The sequence below is a fragment of the Plutella xylostella genome, chromosome 12 (genome assembly GCF_932276165.1).
Source record: "Plutella xylostella chromosome 12, ilPluXylo3.1, whole genome shotgun sequence".
Classification (NCBI taxonomy): Eukaryota; Metazoa; Arthropoda; class Insecta; order Lepidoptera; family Plutellidae; genus Plutella; species Plutella xylostella.
In genome coordinates this window covers 7,548,848-7,554,552 of record NC_063992.1, presented here as the reverse complement: position 1 = coordinate 7,554,552, position 5,705 = coordinate 7,548,848, and the positions used below count along the sequence as shown (strand labels likewise).

The 5,705-nt window shown below is 36.0% G+C and overlaps 1 long non-coding RNA gene across 1 annotated transcript; it reads right to left on the bottom strand.

Annotated features, from left to right (window-relative positions):
• Positions 1 to 3,219: 3,219 nt before the first annotated feature.
• On the bottom strand, positions 3,220 to 4,790 carry LOC125489297. The gene is made up of 2 exons (XR_007266867.1): positions 4,071 to 4,790; positions 3,220 to 3,653 (listed from the first exon to the last, which is right to left on the bottom strand). It is a non-coding gene; the product is annotated as an uncharacterized LOC125489297 (long non-coding RNA).
• Between the last annotated feature and the right edge of the window lie 915 nt (positions 4,791 to 5,705).

Genomic DNA, 5,705 nt, shown 5'->3' with positions numbered 1-5,705 from the left:
ACATCCTGGCCATCTGCAGGGAGCGTGAGGAAGTAGACCTAAATACTCTTTCTAAATTCAAACTTCTTCGTCCCAACCCAACGAAGGAGGTTGGTGGCCAAAGGAGGTGGCATTACTGCGTTCAGAAAGAGGAATAGATAGGACTGAAATATTAATGCAGTAAAGTTTAATCAGTGCAAAGTGAAGTGGACAGTTAGTGAAGACTTGCAAGTGCGGACAAACTTTCCGTCTGTATAATGAACGCAGCAGTGATATGTGCAGAGAACTCGCTTGAAGGACTTCTTTACTTCTCGAATGTACTAAATAGTAACTTGACAAAGTTAAGTAAGTATATTATTATCTAGTGCATAATGTTAAGTAGATAAATTGACCGTACATAGTTAATACCTAAGCAACAGTATGGGATTCTGGTAAAGGTTATCTGTATCTATGGCTATTATAATATTATAATGTATACAATTATTTGTAGGGAGTACCTATACCATTATCATGTGCTTGTCTATCCGTATCCGTTATAAAATACATACGGCTGAAAATACCTACGTAGTTTCAAATATTGTGGAATTTCATCCGTGATTCGTGATTGGTCAATACCTACATGATGATGTAAGAAAAGAACTCGGATGTGAGATCGGCACGTGCCCTAGCAAAATTCCACACTTAATATACTTACCTTAGTTAATTGTTAATAATATGTAGGTATTATTAACAATTAACTAAGTATAATATGTAGGTATTATTAACAATTAACTAAGTACATATTAAATATCTAAGTTGTACTTATATAAGCCGCAGCATCCAAAAAAATAATTAGCTTTTTAATCAAGCGATGCATAATGCATATGCAATGCATACATTATGTATTCTTGTGGAAAACGCAATATCATAAAGTCTAAACTATTCAAGTCATTTTAAAAAAATCATTGTGAAACCATCATATTTTCGTCGTTGTATTATGTAGCAATAGTAATTCTATGAAGACTAAAGTTTAATGTCTAATAATAGAAGTCGAGATTGTTAGGAAAGTTTGTAATTAGAAGTATAAAGATTACATAGTTGGATTGTTAACTACTAGCTTTTACCACAGTTTACTTTTATGTACTCGCGAGCTTCGCTCTACCTTGCGTAGCATTCTCATACTCTGGGTTAAAATGCTGTATATACATATTATGTATACTTAACTTACCTTCATAATTCATTACTATATATCCGTGTATACTTACTTATATTGAATACTCTTCAGTAATACAAGGTCGATGAAAACCTTGTACTTACTCCAATTTTAATTAAATTCAATCAATTTTAATATGTATGTACAAGTACATGTAATGCATGTTTTATATTACCTATAAAGCGATGCATCACATGTACAAGGTGTAGAATCGATCCATCAGAAGGTACAAGAAAGTCTCAGATTGTGAGAAGGTATATTATAATTATTCTGAGATGTACGAAAATAGTAGGTACAAAGATCCGAACCTATGTAATAGATTTTTTGGTTCAGTATCAAACCGATGTAAATGTTACATCCTGTATGTTCTATCGCATGCCTCACCTACTCGTTGTATGTGGTGCAATCTGCCCTAACTAAAGTTAACATTAATATGGTACGATCACTATAATTATCTCCTTAACTTCAATGTAATCTAATAACTTACGTCTACACTAAAAAACTTACCGTACCTAAGTATATATTTGTAAATATCGACATAAATTATAATTATTATTATATGTACATTTTAACGTGTTTCTTTTACTCTACATACCTAAACATAACACCATTAATGTTTAGTAATAAGTAGGTATCCATAGTATAGTATACCTACTTACATATACAGGGTGGAATTTTGTAATGCCTCTTAATAATATAAGTACCTAAAAAAAAATTTCACTCATTCCTTTATTTTTTAAAAGAAAAAAACTACATTTACTTAAAGAAGTTTTTAAAAATCACTAGCTATTAATAATTATAAAACTTATCTATCAATTATTTGCTCTTATACAATCAATACCTTTAAAAAATTTAAAATGTTCCTTTTTCAATCCCATTTTCTTTCAATACTTGCAGAAAAAACTAAGTAAAAATGCAGTTTAGTTTCTTTTTAAAAATATATAAATATTTTCTTCGAGTAATATTTTCTATCTACAGTATTCAGGTGGCATTACAAATTCCACCCTGTATATAATATACCTACAGCAAATATTAAATTGACGTTGTCCTTATTATGCTGTCAAACAGGAGATTCGACTCGGCATAGCAATGAGGGGGAAATCCGAACAGCGGAGACCTTGCAAGTGCCATGGATGTGTCGACTCACATCACCGCGTGTGAAGTTATCAATACTAATCCAACAATAATGAGCTCATTGAGTAACTAGTAATAACTAGAGGTAGATGTGAGCAGCCACATACATTCCTAGTATTGACGTCGGTACTTGTGCATAGTTAGAGGATGAGCATCAATGAAAAATAAATCACTTTGAAAATACGATCTATCAAACGAGTACAGTGCGGTCAACTTTGTATGGGTAGTATAGAATACCTACTGGGCTTAATTTAATTGTTGCCATTTGTCAGACAAAATTGTGTATGGATGATTATAGTAGATGTGTTCTGTGATCGAGAACTCCTGTAGAATTTGTACTACAGCTCTGGAGCATGAGTCCCAAAAACAGCAAAATTATGACTTGTTTAAGTTTTGTTTAAATTAAAGTGGTTTTAATTAGTATTGGTTACTATGTACCGCTGTGATGCAACTAAATTTCATAATATATGGGCCTAACGAGAACTCTCTGGATACAGCTTAGTAAAGATATATGTAAACAGTACAGGTAGGTAGGTGTTTTTGTGATTAACACACTAAAGCAATTAATATGGACACAATTACCTATAGTCATGCAACTCTAATTTCTGAATTGAAAATTAAATTCCCGAAGACATGCCAATGTGAGAGTGAACTACTTATATACTGATAAAATTTTACCCTGTAACTATATGAAAAATTGTTCAGCAATTAAATTTATTTATAGTAGTGCTGAAATAATTTGCCATTGGTATAACACGTAAGTACCTACAGAGCAGCTACAGCTAGCGAAATAGAAATCATATAATAATTTACCATACTTAGAATAGTTTATTGAAATAAATAAATTCACATATAGGTAATTAAATAAGTAGCAACAGTTAACATGCGTAGGTATATAACAAAGTAACAGTGAGAAATCAGCCACTTTTTTTTTATTATTATCATTATTATGTTCCCATTTGTAAATAACAAATCATTACTCTAATTTAAATAATATATTATGTAAACAGAGATACATAATCCTACCTTATCCCTTTTTGACATTAAACTGTACATTTTCGTTAACAAATCGAACACCCGTACTGGACTATAACTTTTAGCATAAACAATAATCACAACAGATTAAACATAATTAATCTTCAGTCACACAAAATTACCAAAACCACGAGGAGGCATACCCCCACGGGTTGTACGCGTAAGGGCTATAGTACAGGGGGTAGACGATGCCGTCGCCGACGGCTGCGGGCGAGGAATAGGTCACCCACGGGTACGCTGGCGTTTCTACAAGTACCGCAGGCTTGGCCGCCGCTGGAGCCAGCATCGCGACCACGGCCACCAGGAGTACGGCCTGAGGAAGCAACCACCACTTCAATAATCAACCCTGTCCACTGTCGACTTACTTTACTGGTTGGTTAAAACAATGTCGAGAACTAATGAGCCCGCTAGGTATCGAATCGTCTGGGTATCGAATCCGATAGCCTCGGCGGCGCAAAGTTAGGTGTTTTACCACTGAACCATCCAGACCTACCGGTATTTGGGTGATCATCTTCATTCGTATATGATTTTGGAAACCCTTTATTTAAAAAGTAAGTATTAAAAAATATTCTTGCATTAGGTAATCTAGAATTCGGTAAAGCACGCACGGAATCAGGTTTATTTTTACAGCTGAACATCACTTAGAATTAACAGTACCTAAGCAAGTATACCTAGGCTGTTAATATATTACTTATGTTAATCCTTGAAATATTCTAAAAAAAACACTTACCAACTTGAACATATTGCTCCGTTTAATTCACAAACTCAGCTAACACAAGGACCTGATCTAGACTGCTGCTAGACTGGCGTGCTGCTCTCGGGGGCTGGGACTCGTCTGCCACCAGCGGTCCAGACACGGCCTTATATACCAGGACGCATCCCGGCCCTGAGCTCCACCATCACAATGACACATTTAACACCACAAACACATGCATGCCATATAGGACATCTCACGAACAACTATAATGGACAGTTATTAAAACGCTAATGGCCACAAAAACACTACAGATCCGCTGGCCATTGTCCTCAATATGTCACAGCGACAGCTAATACCAGAAATACTCAGCTGATAATGATCTATTTTATTTCGGCAGAAGAAAAGGAGACTTGGGGGTCGTACCTACATTATTTGTGCATTGCAAAGTGACCGCTAAACTTGTCTCCGTCTGTCTTTCATGCACTTCATGTTAAGTGTGACATTTGTTGCCGAATAATTTACATAATTTGAAAAAGAATATTAGGGATTTCACACTTTATAGTCACGTTGTAATGTGAGTACATTACAATGTGTTCAAACAGTATTAATATCTCGCGACGCCTGCGTTGAATACTGATGTATGGTTGGTAGAACAGTCATTTGCCTAACCTAAAGTGTGAAGGACAAAGACGAAGATGTTATGGGACGTGTAGGAACGTCAATGACAGCTCCTATTCATGCAATAGGTACAACCGTTAACGCCGGCTCCATACGTTGGCCCCAACGCAGGTCCCAACGCTACTCGTCCAACGTATGGATCTAGAAAATTGCATTGGCCCCAACGTTGGGGCGAGCGTTGGTAGTTGGCCGTCTTGTGTCGGTTTTATCAAAGGAATCTGCGCCAACGCTGGCGATCACGCCCACACGTTGGCGCTTTGCTCAGTGCTGTTGCAACATGCAACGAGTGCGGACGTCGAGCGAGAATGGATTTTTCGTCCACAAAATCGTCAGCTTTATGGAAAAATTAAAAAGTTATAGATTTTATTGAACTTAACAACAAGCACATCCAATAATATGAGATGGAACTCGAAAGGAACATAAAAATCTAAATGTATTAGCTGATGCATGGCGCAGCATTCAACAGAATATGGGCATGATCTTCTCAATTGAAGATTTAAAAAAGCGGGAATCATTAATGAGCACATATTTATCGCCTCAGAGCAGTTAAGATTTCTGTATCGGACATCTTCACGTTGGCCCTGCCGGGACACAACTAGTTTATTAGCCAACGTATGTACGCCTCACCCAATTTGCAGTCCAACGTTGGTACGAGCGTTGGGGCCAACGTATGGAGCCGGCCTAAGATAAACAACTATCGAATTAGATTATAGAGTATATTATATTATAGAGTAGATTATAGGGTTCTACCTTTTTTGGCATAAGATTTTTTTGCCTAATCTCGTATTGCATAGTAACGTTTGGTCAAAGTCTCGTTACGCCGAAAATCGTATGGCATAAATCTCGTTTAGTAAAAAGTTATTTCGCATAACATTGTTTAGCCTAATAATGGTATGGCCAAATCTTGAATAGCCTAATAATGCTATGGCATAGGTTTATACAAAGTAATAATATTCGTTTGGCTTTAACTTTGACGGAGCGTCTCCCTAC